The sequence below is a fragment of the Vipera berus genome, assembly GCF_964194415.1.
Source record: "Vipera berus genome assembly, chromosome: 1".
Taxonomy (NCBI): domain Eukaryota; kingdom Metazoa; phylum Chordata; class Lepidosauria; order Squamata; family Viperidae; genus Vipera; species Vipera berus.
This window is the reverse complement of record NC_138202.1, coordinates 48,375,865-48,396,202: the sequence shown is the minus strand read 5'-3', so window position 1 is coordinate 48,396,202 and position 20,338 is coordinate 48,375,865. Positions and strand designations below refer to the sequence as shown.

The 20,338-nt window shown below is 37.2% G+C and overlaps 1 protein-coding gene across 2 annotated transcripts in view; it reads right to left on the bottom strand.

Moving 5' to 3' along the window:
- The window catches only part of LOC308661367 (stonin-2-like), a 46,141-nt gene extending 26,459 nt beyond the window's left edge, over positions 1 to 19,682 (bottom strand). For both annotated transcript variants that reach the window (XM_081316288.1, XM_081316289.1), the window contains exon 1: positions 19,507 to 19,682. The gene's annotated coding sequence lies outside the window, so the exon portion shown is untranslated. The remainder of the gene's footprint in view (positions 1 to 19,506) is intronic.
- Positions 19,683 to 20,338: the final 656 nt, after the last annotated feature.

Below are 20,338 nucleotides of genomic sequence, written 5' to 3'. Positions count from 1 at the left end.
TCTTGACTTATTTTCATGTAATTATATAATTTAATATCCACATCCTATTAGAAACTTATCAGAGGTAAGGTATATAAGAGGTACATAAGAGATCCACTGCATCAGTAAATGCTCCATCAGTGTATGACCAGCTAGATATTTCCACAGAACTAAGGGGGAAATACATTAAGCATGCCTCTTCAAGTTACTCAGCGGTTTTTATGTCTGGTGTTCTTAATAATTCATTATTGTTAAGACTATTTCTAGAAATAGTTATAGGATAGGACTGACAGGAACAAAAAAAGCATACAGAAGATGCTATCCACCTTTTATTAAAAGCTCGAAGCGAAAGCAAGTTCAGGCAAGAAGCCCTTTGTATGCTACCTCTTCTGGTTCTACTTCTGATAAATAGCATAGTGCCTTCACTTTAAACTCTTACCAAGAAAAGCACAAAGAATGAGGTTTTCTCTCTCTTTTGCCAGTACCAACAAAGATATATTAACCTATTTCTCTCTGTCATATTCTAGCTGGTAGAGTAATAGGAACTTTGGGTTCAAGTGGTAAGAGGAATGGTGTAGGATCCACCAGAGGCATTGGAGCTACAACATAATTTTAAGATTAATATTAAAAAACTATTACTTCATAGCAGAAGATGATGACTTGAGTGATAATACATCAGTCTCATACAAAAAATAAAGTTACTACTTTCATTAGTTGCTTTAGAATCAATTTCCTTCCCAGTTAAAGGGTAGAATTTTTATGAACATTTTTTTATCAGTTCCAAAATGAAGAATGAGGCAGGCATGTCATATAATACACAATTCTGACAGTAAAACTGTTTTGTGCATTCTTTTGAGTTAGACTTGGCTCCTGCTGATTGTGTGGACAAGTAACTTTTGAGCGTGGTGTGTCATTGCCTTTTTCCTAGGGCTGAGAGAGAAGGACTGGCTCAAAACCATCCAGCTGGCTTTGTGCCTAAGATGTGATTAAAACTCACAGTTTACTGGTTTTGAACTTGGTGCTTTAATCGCTTCACCAAACTAGCTTATGAGAGTAAACAGTTGACAAAATGACAAGAATTTAAATTTGTTATTTTTATTACAATTATGATTAATGCCTCTTAGCCATATATACTTGTGTCTGGAATGCTGCAGGACCAGACCATAGAATCATGCTGGCATCTTCAGCTGAACATTTTTTTTAAAGGTTGGGCTATGGAATTATATTTTTTTTCTTATAAAGAACAGTCAACAAATTTAAATGTCCTCAGTTAGAAGTTTTCTAATATAAACCCAATTTGACCATAAAATACAAAAGTAGGAGCCTTGAAATACTTCATAAATAATCTGCTATGCACCTGTATAGCAGAATAAGGCAGCACACAGGCAATCTGCAAACATTTTTTTTCCAATTTGGCTGTTTATTTAAAATACAGTAATTATTCCTTCCTTCAAAAATCAACTGAAGTATTTTTTTAAGCAAACTGGTCTCTTTTTTTTGGTAATACATGAGTGAAACAGAAGTTTTAATGAAATTTGTTTTTTAGCTTACTTGGCTATTATTTATTTTTCTTTCTGGATATTTTAAAATATCCCCTCACTCTCTTAAAGATACACACACACACACACACACACACACACAAACACACAAAATCCATGTAATAGAACTAAACTAGATGAGCTTTATTAAATATTGGAATGCTTTGTTTATAACACGCTGACTTTAATAAGGGTATAAATTCTAAAAACAATAGATCTAATTTTATAGCAGTTCAGCAATGAGTCACATCATAAATAAGGTGACTGGAAGTTGTTCTTCAATGCAGGGGATGGAGCAGGGTTCCCTGGCCTTTCTGGTTTTTGGGGACCAGTAGTGGTGGGAATAGGGGATGATTCTAGGTGAGTAGTCAGCAAGTGCATGAATGTGCAGCTCCATTTGTGTTAGAAGTGGGCACGTGCGCCCATCGCTCATGCAAATGGAGTGTGCGTGCACACGCTAGCCCACTGTTGCGCAAGTGGGGATTTGCGCTTGCCTGCTGCTTCCACAGCCCAGTTGCAAACAGCTCACAGCCCACTAGTGGGCTGCAGCATGAGGGTTGGGGACCCCTGGGATAGAGGACATTCCCAATTAACATATGGAAGAGACTGAGGCCAGAGTCTTTTATCTGCAAGCATATAAACTATACATCTGGCTTTCATGCTACACAATATACTGTAGTCAGTGACTGGGTTCATGCAACATATTAATCTATGCTTCTTTTATTGTAGTTGAATAAATTACAGTGGACTCATATATAACTCTAAAGCATAAATTGTGATTTATAATCTAGATTATAAAATATGCTAAGCCTAAAAGAACACATTTGGTGGCTTGGCATGACATACTGTATGATGGACCACTTGGACACAAGAACCTTACTACATTATTTGTCTGTATCGCTCTCTCACACACAGTTGCCTAAAATGCTAAGCTGTAACTTATTTGTTGCATTAAAACACTAGTTTTCTCCAAGGTAATTCTGTAGTTTCAAAGACTGTCATTTCCTTCCTCTCAGTACTCAAAATAACAGTATGGTTTTTTTTAGTCTGGAAAGTGCCTTTTCCTCCTAGATTCTTCAGTACAATGCAGTTAATATTGCATGAGGAAGAAATTGCAGACAGTGAGAAAAACTACCTGCACAAGATCTTTTGAGTTAATAAACAGTTATGCTTTTCTCAGTCAGGGTTAACCATAATCTTGTGGTAGAGACAGACAAAGCAACTATATTTAATCTGTAGACAGCAAGCTAGAATTTAAGAAGGGCCATTCAAGTAACACTGAATTAAAACTGAACCAAAAATAAACCACTCTGGCAACCTGAAAGTAAATCTGGCAAAAAATTAGGTCTCTATTTGTCTTCACCCCACTTTGACCAGAATAACGGCCTGATGGCACTCCAACTGAGGGATCATGAAATAACCCATGCTACTTCAATGCGGTCCATATTCCCCTTCTTTGGAAATGGGTGACCCTGGGAATTCCACAAACACAGCAATCTTTTTGTAGTTACTGAAATCTTTTTCAGGCCAGACATCAAGACTCCAAACAAAAGCAAAAATATAATAATAATGTAGGTGCAGTTCCCTTAACAAGAACACTATTCATACAGTGACATTCTGGAGTAAAGAGGACCGTCTTTCTTTTCTCTTTGAGATCACTCAGTGATCGATCCTCCTGTCAAGGAAATAAACAACCATTCATAACAAAGCTTCAAATGCGAACACAACTGCAAACAATTGCAGGAAATTAACAGAAGCCAATATTGCTTTGTTCTTTCAGATGTCCTTTCTCTTCTGTTCGTTCCCTTTGCATATGTGCAGAGATGGACAAAATTCATGGGGTTACCGGTGGTCACAGAAATCCAGGAAATGGAATTAGCAAGAGGTCAGAGCACTGTTTCCTTTCTACAGGTTTTTTTTTTGTGCTCATTACCTGCTGTTGCAATGCAGGGACAGAAGGAACTAAAGTCAAAACTAAGCATTAAGGTTGCATTTTCAGAGGAAAGGCTAACAAGTAAGACAACTACACAGTCAACAATGAGCAGTGGTACGATAATAAAACATAATAATAATTTTGGGATTGCATTCCAGCCTTGGTGGAGCAGTGGGCTAATGGCTTCTTAAGTAACACCAGCTGCCTGCAATTAGTGCAGGTTCGCATCCCACCAGGCTCAAGGTTGACTCAGCCTTCCATCCTTCCGAGGTAGGTAAAATGAGGACCCAGATTGTTGGGGGCAATAAGCTGACTTTGTAATAATGCCGCTTGGGGGTGTGTGAAAGCCCTAATAAGCAGGCATATACATAGAATGAAGGCTACTGCTAAGCTTGTAAGCCGCCCTGAGTCTTTGGAGAAGGGCGGGATATAAATGGAATTAAAATAAATAAAAAAAATAAAAATAAATATCCCCAAAGTATCCGCTTTTAGGGGGAACTAGGGAATTTCTTGTTTCTTAATTTATAAAGCTGGGCTAATTCTGAGTTATAATAACCCATGGGTTTTCATTTTATTTGTTTGCAAGTGAGTGTTTTTCAGTGCTAAAATTCTTTATCCTTACCAGTAAAACTTTAGTGAGCCATTCAAAGTATTGACATACTACAACTGAATGTTCCAATCAATCTTTTCCTTATTTTTTTCAGGCACAAATCTACAGCGCAGATAACTCCAGTTTATACGAACTGACTCCAAATAGTTCTGGACATTTTAAATATCTAACGCTTTGTCCTGCTCTAGAATATTTGTAAGACTGTGACTGCAACCACTGATTCATAATGTGCTCTTTTCCATAGGTGGTATGCCCCATGGTGCTATATTCATGCTGTTAGGATTTGAGAGCACATACACTTTTTTGTCTGTGATTTGCAAGACTACCTTATTATCCACACAACTCAAGACAGCATACAAAGACAATTTTAAAAACCCCACATCATCTTAATAAGCTTAAAAAAACAATAACCTTATATTTGGCCTGGCAGGAAATATAGAACCATCATGATTAAGAGTTAGTTGATGTTTTAGACCTATTATAGGCTTCTGCTGCCTGAAATGAAGAAAACAACCATTATGTCTTCTCATGAGTGATCTTTGCACATCAGTCTGTATTATGATTCCATTTTAATCACTTATTTGTTATGATTGCACAACACCTCAGTGGCTATGTCATCTGGGAAAAAGATGTGGCTAATTTAAAGAGCTATAGACAGGTCCCCACATGCTATAAAGCACTCTTTGAACTGAATCTACTCTATTAAATGCTATTTTTAAGAATATGCATTCTTTCACAGAAGATTAAACTTTAAAAAGAGCACAACAGATTTTTCCCCCAAAAATAGATTGTAGTAAAATGTATACTTGGCAAATAAGGTCAATTCCAAAAGTGCTTTCAGAGTAACAATATGTATTCAATAAAGAGGTTTGATATGCTAGGGAAATCAGTACCCACGCAGTCCTCCTATTAGTTACCAATTTACCTTCCTAAGAAGGTACCGGTAAATGCAGAACGCAAGTCTTCAAAACAGATATTTTGGCTAGGTTCATCTGGCTGCAAACAGTGACTTGAAAAATCTTCTTACCTAAACTGCCATATAACCCTAGAAAAACTTTATCTCAAGAACATTCCCTTCCAAGTAATATATGTCAAGAATGTTATTCCATCACACTTAAATCTGACCCTCCATCCCCCAGTTTTGCGTTAGCTTTTTTATAGTCACAAAGATTATGCTTAACTGAAAAACAACATATAATACAGAAGGAAAAGAACCCTTAACCTGTTGCTATAGCAGCAAAGCAAACAGAAATTTACGACAGAGTCTATTGTTTGCTCTATGAGCCAATCAATTTGAAATCTCTGTCCAACACAAGGTGTCGCTTAATGAAGCACAATTGTGTGTGGTTACTCCTTTCACAAAAGGCTATGTTTAATTATTTCCTACTGTGAGTACTTCACAGTTTATTAGATTCAAATCCAGAAATGTACTCAATTTACATATTGTTCTGGAACTCCCTTAGTGTCAATGTATAATATGAGAAATAAATTTGTTTCATTGTTAACAACAAAGTACAGAGGATCATTCTTGTAGCAGAATATCCCCTTCCTACGTGTAGATCTCAACAGCTGCAGCTGAAAAAGGACAAGAGGTTACCATGGGGTAGCTATGTACTTCGTGTTGTTTTTCTTTTCTGCAAGACTGCCTTGTTACATGCAAAAATCTTTATACTTACAAATGAGGTCAATTTCAATCACATATAATATTGGCTAAAATCACATTAATATTAGCTAAAAACAAAAAATACTCCTTAATAGTAGACTTCATTTGTTTAAATCATCTGGAAAATAATAAAAAAACCAAATGTCATACAATGGCCCAGTAGCAAGTAACTGAGATTCTGTTGTATACTAAATGGAATGTGTATTACAACTTTTGATTTCAATAAGCTATCATAGACCATCATAATCCATATAAGCATAATCCATATGAGACCTGTAATATTTCCTATGATTCCAGAGTTATTTTTGCTTCATAAGAGATGATTTGAGAATAGTTAATAGATTGATGTTTATTTTTTGAATAACTCTTGCTTCTGTTTGTAATTTCAAAATTTTCAGATAGGAAGGATAAAATGGATTGTTTTTGCATATCTATGTAGGTATCCCATGAAGAGGAGCAAGGTAGTGCAAGTGCCAAAACATATTTTGCAATATTGTGGTACAATATTTGTGTGAGATGTTTTGATACAAGTATGAAAGGGTGGCACTTGCATCATTGATGTTGCAATGCATTTTTGCATCATCACAATTAGGCATGGATGGCTATATATGCTTAGATAGGCAGACAGTTAAATAAGTCTCAGTCTAAGGTTGACTCAGCCTTCCATCCTTCTGAGGTCGGTAAAATGAGAATCCAGATTGTTGGGGACAATAGGCTGACTCTGTAAACTGCTTAGAGAGGGCTGTAAAGCACTGTGAAGCGGTATATAACACTAAGTGCTATTCCTATTGCTAATGTGGAAGCACAGGAAGTAGACACACCTTTGATTCCAAATGTGACAATGGAAAGAGAATAGATAATGGGTTGATCCAACAACTGAATAAGGAGAAATTCTGAAGTTAATAAGGAAATGCCAAGCTTCAATCCCTGAACACATTTCTTCTTCTTCTTAGGCAGCACTATAAAAACACAGTCTTGTATTCTTATGGTTCTTCTCCTGATATTCAATGATTTGTAGCTTTTAATATTAGATATCGAAGGAATTTTTGCCAAGGACAATGCCATTATCACCATTGTTAATATAAAGCCATAGTGAAGAAACGATCGTGACTGATGATGTAGTCTGAATTAAAAAATGAGTTGCAGAGAACAATTTATGAATTATACACATTTTTTATTAAAATGTTGGCAACAGTGACTGGAAATTCCAAACAAAAAAGATAATAGTAGTATCTAACTGAGGGTAATAAACAAAAAAGATATAGTAGTATCTAACTGATAAAAGCTGGCTCACATTTTTCCTGTTCTTCTTAAAAGACAGAAATAAAAATACTATTTCCTTTGTGCCCAAATTTCAGAACTAAACTGGATTCCAAACAAGCTTTTCACTATCTGAGTTCTTTACAACAGAGATGGATTTATTTATTTTGCCCTATAAAAGTCATTTTTACAAAAGCAAATAAAGTAGAATATAATTTGCTATTTCTAAGTGCCATTACTACTACCAATTGCACAACAATTGTTTCTACAGATAAAATAAATTATTTATTTTTATTTTATAGATAAAAGAATAATTTTAAATATTTGTTTGTTTGTTTATAAATGTATTTGCCACTCATACATTTAATAAATAAATGTAACTAAAGGACACTGGGTAGCTTACAGCATAAAACATTAAAATCACAATATATAAATATATATTCTACTCAATTGTTTTTCAGTTTGCTAAGTGCAAATTCCAAAATTCTGGAATGCCTGGGCTAGTCTTTTTCCCATGCTTCAAGTCAGAGCAGAAAGTCTTATAGATCAGCATTCCTGAGAATATTTTATTCCTTGTGTCTGGCCAGGACTTGACCCTGTAGGCTCTAAAATGATTGCAAAATGAATAAATCCTTTCCTCTTTTGCAATGTACCTGGAATCAAGTATCACATTTTATCAAGGACAAGTATTTTATTTTGCAGAGGCACCCACGTATGAATAACAAGAACAACAAATTGGATCATTATTAGGAGAAAGGAAAGATATTTTTCATTGTCAACAAATAGCTAATGCAGGGCCAGTCTGCCCTACAGAGCTTTCAGTTATCTTTCCAGCAGAAAACAAGAAAAGAACAAGACAAACATTGTATAAATAACAATGTTGGTAGATGAATTATTGTCAAATTATTATTGGTTTCCATAACTAAAACGCATACTTTGCATTTCATGCAACTATCCATTATAATCCATAATGTGGATTTTCTCAGCAAGGGGACCTTTAAACATTTCCATGGAAGTATGGTAGTTGTTTTCCTGCAAGCTATTTTCACTGGACTAGAGCAACATGTAAATGATCTGACTGCCTGGTAGGGTGCCAGTTCTGTGGCTGGATCGTGCTCAAGCAGCTCATATGACTGGGTTTACCAAAACAGAGTAACTCTGAAACCTAAAAGCCATAGTTAGAGTTAGTTTTTTTTTTAACATGATGATAAGCTTATGAAGTCAACATAAATTCACTTTTTGGAAGGATTTTCCAGTATTTCTTTTATTCACACATACTTACATAATTACAGTTAAAAAGATAAAATTGATGCAAAGAAAACAAAAAGAAAAAAGAGAAAAAGTTCAGACAAGAATAGAAAAGAAACAAGAGATAAGAAAAGAGAAATAAAATAAATATACTGTATAAAGAAAGAGCTTTCCTCTTTATCACAAGTATAAACAATTTTAATAAGTTATCACCTTTTTAAAAAATACAATAAATGATCTCTTCTCATATCTCATCTCTTAGCTATAAATAAAACTCTAAAAGCTCATTGTTCAGTCCTGATCAGCAAAATTCCACTTGGGGTTACACCAGAGACAACACCACATCTAATTTAACTGTGATCAAATAAAATAATTTATATTCCTTCCAATTTTAACTATCTCGATCTTTAATTCCTTTCAATAATATCCTAGAATTTGATTTCATTTTTTTCCTTTGTCTCATCTCACAAAATATTTCAAAACTTTAACAAGCCTCTTTCATAAATCCAATATGGAAAAGTTATTTGGGTCACTTTTTTAGTTTGTTACTTTTTATAGAACTTTTAATTACTAAGACATCAACTGGTTTAGTTTGTATATCCCATGTAGCTTCTTTTTCCTTATCATTCTTGTGACCTGATTTTTAAATCAGTATCAGTCTTGTCCGGTAAAACATGTTCTTTTTCTTCTATATCTTCTTTTAAATACAGCCTGTCTATAATGGCAGACACTTAAAATAAAATTCTAGGCCCATTGTTCACACCTGGAATACTGCATCCAGTTTTGGTCACCACAATGTAAAAAAGATGTTGAGACTCTAGAAAGAGTACAGAGAAGAGCAACAAAGATGATTAGAGGTCTGGAGACTAAAACATATAAGGAACGGCTGCTGGAATTGGATATGTGTAGTTTAATGAAGAGAAGGGTGAGGGTTGACATGATAGCAGTGTTCCAATATCTCAGGGGTTGCCACAAAGAAGAGGGAGTCAAGCTATTCTCCAAAGCACCTGAAGGCAGAACAAGAAGCAATGGATGGAAACTAATCAAGAAGAGAAGCAACCTGGAACTAAGGAGAAACTTCCTGACAGTTAGAACAATTAATCAGTGGAACAACCTGCCTCCAGAAGTGGTGAATGCTCCAACACTGGAAGTTTTTAAGAAGAGACTGGCCAGCCATTTGTCTGACATGGTATAGGGCTTCCTGCCTGAGCAGGGGGTTTATTTATTATTTATTTATTTATTTAATTTGTATACTGCCCTTCTCCCGAAGGACTCAGGGCGGTGAACAGGGCAATACATAATAAAAACAAGATACAAAAATTAAAAAGTAATTAAACAGCAATGCCCGTAATAACTTAGTACAGATTAAAAGTTAAGACCAATTTATAAAACCCAACCCCATCCCATCAGGCCAGGCCAGCTTGTTCAAAAAGGTAGGTTTTAAGATCACGCCGGAAGGAGCGGAGATCAGGCGCCATCCGGAGCTCGACCGGAAGGTGGTTCCATAAATCCGGCGCGCCCACAGAGAACGCCCTCCCCCTGGGGGCCACCAGTCGGCATTCTTTGACCGGTGGCACCCTGAGGAGGCCCTCTCTGTGGGAGCGTACTGGGCGGAGGGAAGTTGACGCCGGCCACAGGTGCTCCCCAAGGTATTCCGGACCCATGCCATGTAGGGCTTTGTAGGTCATTACTAACACCTTGAACCTCACCCAGAAGACAACTGGAAGCCAATGCAGCTCGCGGAGCAGAGGTGTGACATGGGAGTGTCGGGAAACTCCCAACACAACTCTCGCGGCTGCGTTCTGTACCAGTTGGAGCCTCCGAGTGGTCTTCAAGGGTAGCCCCATGTAGAGAGCGTTGCAGTAGTCCAGACGAGAGGTCACGAGCGCATGAGTGACCGTACGTAAGGCATCCCGGTCTAGATAGGGCCGCAACTGGCGCACCAGGCGGACCTGGGCGAAGGCCCCGCTAGTCAAAGCTACTATATGGTCTTCTAGGGAAAGCTGTGAATCTAGGAGGACTCCCAAGTTGTGAGCCCTATCTACAGGGGGTAATAACTCATCCCCCATAGACTAGATGGACTAGTCTATCTCCTAGGTCCCTTCCAACTTATAATTATTATATTGTCCAATAACGAAAGTATGTTGTTCCAATCTTTATTAGTAAGTGAAATTTAAGTATTCTCCTCATTTAATTATAATCTTTACCTCTTTCTGTTTCTCTCTAGTGTCCAACAATCAAAGTCGCATCCTATTTTTTCCAAGAATTCAAAACAACAAGCATTCTCCCATGGAAAAGATTCTAATAATTAATTTCATAATCTTATTTCAAATCCTAGTCCATTTACAACTTTCCAAAACCAGTGTCCTAATCATCTTTTTGCTCTTTATTTTTTAAAAAATGAAAGTCCTTAAGCTTGTATGTAAAACTTCTTTCATTAAGCATTGAGGAAACTCATTTAGTATTATAAAACTTGTCATTTTGAAGGTTCTTAATGGCTTCTCTTTATCTGTAAATTAATTATATCACAATGTGATTGCAAAAGCCTCAGTTCCTGCAGTCTACTCCTGAGGAGCAGCTGTCCAAAGTGCAAGTGGAATGACCTCACAATCATTTTTCCAGAGGGACTGCACCAGCCAGATTTCACCTTCTGGCCATTAGTTTCTGCCACAGTACCATCTTCGCTCCTTTGGGGAGGTTTAGTTCACCATGAATACTCAAGGGAAGTCAGGATTTTCCAGTATTTCTTTATGTATATGGTTATAATTAATTTCTATTTTGCTCAAGCCATATTTTGACGTTCTCAAGGTGCAATTTCAATTTCAGTGTATCAATGGAAACTACATCGTACCACAGTTGTGTTAATTAATCTTTTTATTGTTGATAAAAAGACATATTGTTCAATAAATATACATGCATATATTAAATAATAAATATACATACATTTACCGATACTTTTAAAATATTCTCTATAAGAGTTGAGCTAATCTAATTATCCACAATTAATACACCTAAGTAATTTTACATCTATTCACACACACACACACACACACACACACACACACAGAGGCTCTTATGTTTTCTCTATTAAACAAATCAGAACACCAAAACTGTATGAGATGTATGAGTAATTCATCTACATCAGAGGATGAGAAATAAGAATTCAAACTTACAAATCCACAGGCATTTATCTTAAAAAAACCACAAGAACACAAATTCAAAGCTCACCTCAGACTTTTCATGATAATGATAATAGCAAAGGAACAGGTAAGAGATGTGCACCGTTTCCAAGTCAGAGATGAAATGTCCACAGATTTGTTGGTGGCCCAAACACTCATAGCTACTTGATTTTGGTAGGATTGAGTTAGAGGTGGTTCCATCCAAACCTACACTTACACAGTATCCAGGCATTGGGACACAACCTTAACAGTGTCATCTGATATAATTAGGAATAAAAAAAGGTAAAGGTAAAGGTTCCCCTGCACATGCGTGCTAGTCGTTTCCGACTCTAGGGGCCGGTGCTCATCTCCATTTCAAAGCCAAAGAGCCAGCGCTTGTCTGAGGACGTCTCCGTGGTCATGTGGCCGGCATGACTAAATGCCAAAGGCGTCTAATAATTAGGAATACCAAGGTATAATTGGAAATGATCAATGTATTAATGATACCGAATCCCTACTGGTAGATGATCTTGCCCAGAGGTTTTGTTTAGGTGTTGAAAGTGAGGAGACACATAGCAGATCCTGAAGCATCCCTCAAAGAAGGGACCTAGGGAGTCATCCCCCCCCCTCAACCAATATTGTAGAATAGATCATCTATAAAAACAAGTAGCAAGGTTTCAGTACTACGTAAAGGTAAAGGTAAAGGTTCCCCCGCACATGCGTGCTAGTCGTTTCCGACTCTAGGGGCCGGTGCTCATCTCCGTTTCAAAGCCGAAGAGCCAGCGCTTGTCCGAGGACGTCTCCGTGGTCATGTGGCCGGCATGACTGGACGCCAAAGGCGCACGGAATGCTGTTACCTTCCCACCGTAGTGGTCCCTATTTTTCTACTTGCATTTTTACATGCTTTCGAACTGCTAGGTTGGCAGAAGCTGGGACGAGCAGCAGGCGCTCACTCTGCTACGCGGCACTCAGGATTCGACCCGCCAAACTGCTGACCTTCTGATCGACAAGCTCAGCGTCTTAATCCACTGAGCCACCGCATCCCTTCAGTACTACGTACATAGTACTAAATCTTGGTCTGACACCATTTCCTTCAGAATTCTTTTTCATTAACTGCTTTGAGAGCTCAGTGATATATTATATATTAGATAATGATATATTAGATAAATAGCAACATGCTATTGCTCCATGAACTTCTTTATAAATAAGGTACACGTAGGTATGAAGATCTATGCTGACCACAGGCATATACATTTGCCAGTTTGAGAGAAAGCAGTCTTTCTTGAATTAGGGTTTAATACATCAAAAGTGAATTGCACGAATATATCCCTCAAGAGTTAATTTTATATGTTTCAATACCCAAACTTGTAAGGGAAGCATTACTTACTATAATGTTACTGAAGCCCACACTGATAGCTGGATAGCTGAACTAAACTTTAATTAGTGCTACCTGACACATACCTCTAAATTCTCTAAAAATGGGGAAAATTCAATAATACATAAAGTACTGACTCTCCTCTCCCGTTCTCTTTTCTCCTCTACCTTTATTTTCTCCAAAACTCCCCAAAGAAAATTTGAGGGAATTTGGGGAAAAGAATTATTCTTCCAATGGTGGGAATTAACATGCCCCATAATCTGGAACAAGGGTTAAAATGACCCATAATCTGGAACAAGGGTTAACATGACCCATAATCTGGAACAAGAAGAACTGGTTTTCTCTTCTGTGTGACAACTCCGCAATATTTGAAGAATGCTATCATAACCCCAGTGATCTTTTTCAGTATCAGACAGGAAAAGGTCTTTCAGTCTCTTTTCATAATATCTAAAAGGGCCTGACCATCTGATGCCTGCCTGTATCTTTACCTATTTCTCAGAATCATTCTTATTGTGTGATTCCCAGGACACAGTAGCTGAGGTCAAATATGATCAAAGCTGAATAAGGTTGAATAATTTCTTCCCTTGATTTAGAAATGATACTTTCCTTGGCAACAGCTGAAAATTGCATTTGGAATTTTTGCAACTTGATCACATTGCTGCTTTTATTGAGACCAACAATTACAAATTTAATGTTTTTCCCCCCAGAAGTATACAGTAAAGTTAGCTATCTCCCATCCTTTAGATTTATACACACACACAAACAACACACACACACACACACACACACACACATATTTATATAGGGACGCGGTGGCTCAGTGGGTTAGGATGCTGAGCTTGTCGATCAGAAGGTCGGCAGTTTAGCAGGTCGAATCCCGAGTGCCGCGTAACAGAGTGAGCGCCTGTTACTCGTCCCAGCTTCTGCCAACCTAGCAGTTCGAAAGCACGTAAAAATGCAAGTAGAAAAATAGGGACCACTACGGTGGGAAGGTAACAGCGTTCTGTGCACCTTTGGCGTCTAGTCACGCCGGCTACATGACCACGGAGATGTCCTTGGACAAACGCTGGCTCTTCGGCTTTGAAACGGATATGAGCACTGTTCCCTAGAGTCGGAAACGACTAGCACGCATGTGCGGGGGAACTTTTACCTTTAACTTTTACACACACACACACACACACACACACACACACACACATATACATATATATTCATTCTCTTTCTTAATCAAAGAACTGTAAAATTCCATTCTGTTGCTTGCACTCCTAGATAAAGCTTATTTATTATATATTCATTTTATTCAATTTGTATACCACTCCAAACCCAGTGATTCTCAGTGGTTCACCAAAAACATAAAAGTAAGATAGCAATTAAAGAAGAAGAAAAGATGATCAAACCAGGAAGCAACAGACACACAACCATTCTTCATCCCATCCTGCCCAAAGGTATAAATGAAACAACCTCCGGGTGTTACTTCTCCTACTGAGTTTTATTTCATTTCATAAACATTACCTCCATCTCTTCATTCATGTTATTAACAAAAATGCTAAACAGCAAAGGATTCATGATTGATCCTTGCAGCATCCTTTCAATAATAAGCAGGCATATACATAAGAATGAAGGCTATTGCTAAGCACATTGATTTGTGCTTAGATTGTAAGCCGCCCTGAGTCTTCGGAGAAGGGCGGGATATAAATGGGATTAAAAAAAAAATTCCTCCCCCCCCAAATAGATGAAGAACCATTGAGGGGCCACTCTAAATACCATTTTTAAGAAAGGTTTATGTGTAGTTATTACAATTTCATCTAGCCTACACTTAACTGACATGCTTATTAGGAAGGTATTATATCAAATGATTTGTTAAAGCCAATATAATAATATCTAGAATATTTCCATAATCTATTAAGAAGGTTATCTGAACAAAGCAAAATATAGTTCATGAATGAAATCAAATATACGTGTCCTAAGATAATGTTGCAGGATCCAATCTGGGTCAGTGACCAACCCATACTGGATCCTGCAAAATGTAATTTGTCAAACTTTTGGCCTGTGATTTCTAGTGGGAATAATTGCAGTGTATTTTGCAGTGTATTTTGACAATAAATCTCTTCATGAAATCCTCTTGCATATTTCTAGTTATGGCCTATAGATTGATGAATTTTCCTATACATTATTTTTGAAAACACTCCACTCATCTTGCCCTTCAGTTCTTCAGGATTTGACAAGGATAATATATAAGGGTGCAATTAATCTGATCTGACATTTAAATTCATTTAAACTGAAGAAATATTCCCCAGCCATATTTCTATCAGTTTGAAGCTTCAACCCTGCCCTTTTTCTGGCTCTTCACTTTCCTGGTTTATATATTTTTGTTGTTGGATAAGACTAAGAAAATATGAGCTGTTTGTGTTTTTCATTGTAATATATTATTTATCTATTTTCATTAAACAGCTGTTATATTTCCCTTTTTATTTTCTTTTTATTTTGAACACTTCTACAAAACACTTTTTGTTCCTCTTAGCATCCTGGATTAACCTTGGCTAATTTAACCACTTTTGCTTTCCTGGCATCAGTTCTACAATTCTGGCCTATCATTTCTTAAAGGAGAAAAAAATTGGGGAAAAAAACAGAGACAAAAAAATAAAGTCACAAGCAATTATTATATATTTTAAGTTATACAGTCCAGTCAACATTTAATAAATTTTAACTAAAGGAACCTATTTTCCTATCTATACCACTCACAATTTTTCAACAAACTGTGACTAATTGGACTTATCCATTTCTCATATACAGAACTGAAAACTTTTGGTTTTTCACCAATGATTTACTCTGCAATAGCCTTTTTACATTATTTCTCTATTTTTAAAAGTAATGTTTTCATGATATGTTTAATTTCACAGAGTAAGTACAATTCACTCACAAACACTAGCACTCCATGCATTTTGGCTGAACACTGTTGTTGTGGTTTCCAGATCACTGTCCCAGTGAGAAAAGAGGCTGGCTTCTAATTCTGATAGTACAGTGAGTTTTAAATGTACTCTGAATGTGTGGGGGGAAAGGATGAGTACAAATACATTGCAGTGATCCAGAACATCAAAAAAAAGGAAACACAACCTCTTTCAACAAAATGGATACTCATACAACTTTATCAAAAAATGCCTGACCACTCACTTCATTACATCACAACACTACCATACATCACAAACATCTCAAAAACAAGTAACAGACTATTACAACCAGACAGCATTGCCGTACCACACAAAGCCCTCCTAAACATTTTAAGTAAACCAAATGACCTAGTAGTCCAAGAAGAAACAGGAGCCATCTACAATATACTGTGTAAGGATTGCCACTACCGTATGTAGGCAGACAGGCAGAAGACTAACAGTGTATCTATGAACACCAAGCAGATACATTGGCAGAATCAACTATTGTTTCAACTGGAAAGTATTGTATCTAAATCCAAAACACTAGGAAACTCCTGGAAGCTTGGCATTCAGCCACCAATAGACACATAAGAGATAAACCAATTTTACATACCATTCAAGAGAGACATACAAGCTAAGAAAGAATAAAAAAACAGAACATATCCTCTCCCGCAGCTATCACCAAGTTAAATTGAGATTAACACCAAGCAAACAATCAAGCAGAAAACAATATCCTAATCAAGGAGAAAACTACATTTTTTGCCAAAACTGCAGACTACTGTATACAAATAGGAAGCAAACCACTCACTTGCACTGATGATGTTATCTAGTTGGGTAAGAGACCGCCAAATACTCTATTAAATAGAATAGACCATTTCACACAGAATATGGTTGGAGGACCGAACTGTTGAAAATTCAGTTCTAGTTCCAGAAGCATTGGTTCTCTGGGCTTCTAATTGACCACTAGGTGCAAAAGACTAGTAAGAAGTCTTTGTTTTTGCTCTGATTTCTTTCGTTCTTCTCCCTTTTCCCCAACAAGAAGAAACAATGCTCAAAAGTACATGCTTTCTATCATACATGTAACTTCTATGATGTACATTATTTGTTGTTTGGGGTCTTAAGCATCTGACTTTAGATGCTTTTAATAAACTTGGTTCTACTTGCACATGTAACCCATTGCTTTACAACACCTCACCCTTCCTCAAGCCTGCTGACATCAGTGAGATAGGTCCAGTACTCTCCTCTTTCTCCATGTAATGATATCAGGCAACATCTAAAGAGAGAAGCTATTCAGAATACTCAGAACACTTTGAAATGGTGGCTTCCCATTTCATCCATCCTTCACCTTAGATAAGGGCAGTGCTTTTTTTGTAAAAGAAAAAGGTGCCGGAACTCACACATGTCATACAACCCACCTTGCCTACCCTACAAGGTTCCATCCAAAAAAGGTGCCGGAACTCCGTTCTGAGTGTTCTATGACACACCCACAAAAAACGCCCTGGATGAGGGTATGTAGTTCACTGGAAATTCAATGTATTCAATAAGATTATGAAGCTGTCCCAAGCTTTATAATTAGGTTAGAGAAAACTGGTAGGCAAACACTGTCCTGCAAGTGGGAAGTTCTCCTTCCTGTTTCAAGTACCAGAAACTTATGAGGACAATTTATAATTGTCATAATAACTAAAAGAAGAGAGGGGGAACATATGAAGTGTGGAACTTCAATCCTTTATGTCCATTCTACTGATAAGATTATACAAGAGATAGAATAGAAGCAAGACACTTCCACTGCATATCCATAGACATAAATTATGGAAATATCTGTCCATTTTATCTCCAGAAATTTTTTTCTTAATATCTCTTAATGTTTATTCTTAATGTCTCTTAATGCTCTTAAGCTTGCATTGTAAACATACATTTATACAAGAAAACAGTGCAAAACAAAAGAAGAAAAAGATGGCAGAGACAGCAAACCCAGATGAGAACAAAGAAAAAGAAGAAAAGGAGATTTCAGTTATGCTCACCAACAACCCTTACTTGAATCTTGGGTGTGTATGTGTAGAACTGCATGCAGACTGGGGAATTCTGGAGGATGAAATCCACACACCTTAAAGCTTCCAAGACTGAGATACTGTGCTAGATGGTATCTTCTCTGTGTACATACTCAGAGCTCTTTCCCATCACTTGAGCCCTAATCCAGAAGTCTTTCATGTGTGAAGCTTGTACCCGATTTCTGCTTTCCCTAAGGTTCATTAAACCTACTCCCGATGGCTCTTTCTACAGTAATGTGCTTGTGGCTACCACACATACAGCTGAGAGAAAAAATTACTCCCATCATCACTGCTTTTCCTCCGATATCCCTCCACGTCAATATGTGATAAGACCAAATGCAAATAGATGGTGCTTGATATACAGTATATCATTTCTGGGTTTGGGGAGTGGGGTTAAAATAAAGCTTATAGAACTGCAAGTTTTCCACAAATGCATTCACCATGTAAAAGCAGACTTCTAGTCCAAAAGACAGAGAAGGAACTTCCCAGAAGAAGTATGTTATAAAGACCACTAATTGTAGCATTAACTTTTTTATGTCCAACTTCAGTAGACACATTCTGTACTAGCCCAATACTTTTACGTGTCTTTAAGTGGCCACAGAGTTCTCTTGTGCAATAAACTGTGACCTATTCAAAAGGCAACTGAAATAAGCCTCAAGATTCCTTGGGTGCGGTGGTTATTGGATAGAGACCAATTATTAAACACTATTTGGCACTTGTCCAGCCAAAGAGAAAAGAAAAGAAATAAATGCAATTTTACCTAGAATATCATACAATTATATCAAAATTATTCACTCAGCAACTTATAAAATTAAAGTCTTGGCTTTAAGGTAAGAGCAGGAAAAATTTATTTTTTTCAAATATTACTAAAACCAAGATTTGTTTTCCTCAATGCCATATCAATCAATTAGTTGAATGTAAGCCTGCATTTTTTAGACTATAGAACTGATTATTTTTCAGATAACCCCCTTTTCTCTGACAGATTATTAGATTTAATATTACCATAATAGGTATGTATTTTAGTGCAGGTCATTCATATGTCTTGTTATCTTTATCCCAGCAGCACCTTTTAGTGTTGAATGTCTAATTTGCAAAAAAGTGGAACAGAAGGTGGAATGAAACTCTTTTTTTAAAAAAAGGTGGTAATAATCAGTGGAGGATTTTACAAAAGCATGTTTAATTCATGAAAATGCAATTCACTGTAATTTTCTTATAAATTGGTAAAACAAACCAAAATACTGTAAAGAAATACACCTGTCACTATTTTTAGATGCTGACATGCTTTATGGAGCATTTTGTTGTTTATTTTAAGAAAACCGTAACAAACAGAAACCCTGGCATATCTCCAAGAAGCTTATCCGTTTTCGCCATTCAGCAAGTTGCTAAAAGCATAAGCATTTCTTCTTAAAATAAGGAGTGAACTCTTCCCTGCTGAACCCATTCTGTGTGCAGCTAGGTGTATGAGCCGACTTTTACAAAAGTTAGGACCAAAAGAAGCAGGTTTGCCAAAGTGTAGATGCAAGCAGAGGGCAGCCAGTCTCATCCCTCTAGGCTCAAATCACCAGTTCAAGCACATGCTCCTTACGCCACCTTAGTGCTCTCAGGTTACACATGCAGTTAAACCTTCAGCACCAGAGTTTCAAAGATATCACAAGCTCAATCTCCACCACCCCCCACTTGCCCCATCCAACATTTGCTTCTGTTTTTGCCTTACTACCCATTTAGAACTTGCTAGCCTCCTTCCCAAAGCTAAAATGAAAGAAATACCTTGTGGCACTCAGGAGAAGGTGCTGTGTGTTTGCTAGTTGAGTAAGCGCATATTTGAATGCCTGCCGGGCCAAGGCTTCCCTTTGCATCACTGGGACTGTGGGAGTGGTGTGGGGCGGTATGCATTATGCATGCTTGAGCAGGAGCTGTGGCTGTTTGCTTGCCTCAGTCAGCCCAGCTCATTTGGTGTGGGCAGGGCATAAGTGGGAAGGGTGGGGGGAAGCAGGGAGAGAACTTAGCAGGTTACTTGCAAATCAAACAAGGCACACCCAGGGAGGAAGGAAAAGAGAGAGAGACTCAAAAGAAAAGAGGCAGTTTAATACCTTCAAATACTTGGAACTGGCTAATGATTTCTGTGGTGGGGGAGGAAAGGAAGTCATACCTGAAGGGGGAGGCACAAAGGACAGGGCCATCAACGCATCATTTGTTTTTTTAATAATTGCTTGCGGGCAACAAAGCTCAGTGTTTAAAGACACAGTTACCCTATTGTGAAATATATCTGAACTATAGATAGAGATCATCCCATTTCTGGGATGAACAATCTTGCTTGGTTTTTTTTTTTTTAATGAAGAACTAATTCAGATTTTTTTTAAAACAAAAAACAAAACCTAAAGTCTTAAATAGCCAGTTTTATTTATCTTCATTATTATTAAACCCAAGCATGTTTTGGATGACACAAACTGGTGATAAATCCTCTTTTGACAATCTGACAATTTTATATTCCATGAGTGACTAGGTCAATAGTGGCTGATATTTCAACTACAAAATATTTTCCTCTAAAAGCATGCTGATAAACTACTAATTAGCTGGAGGAATACCTTAAAGCGACTTA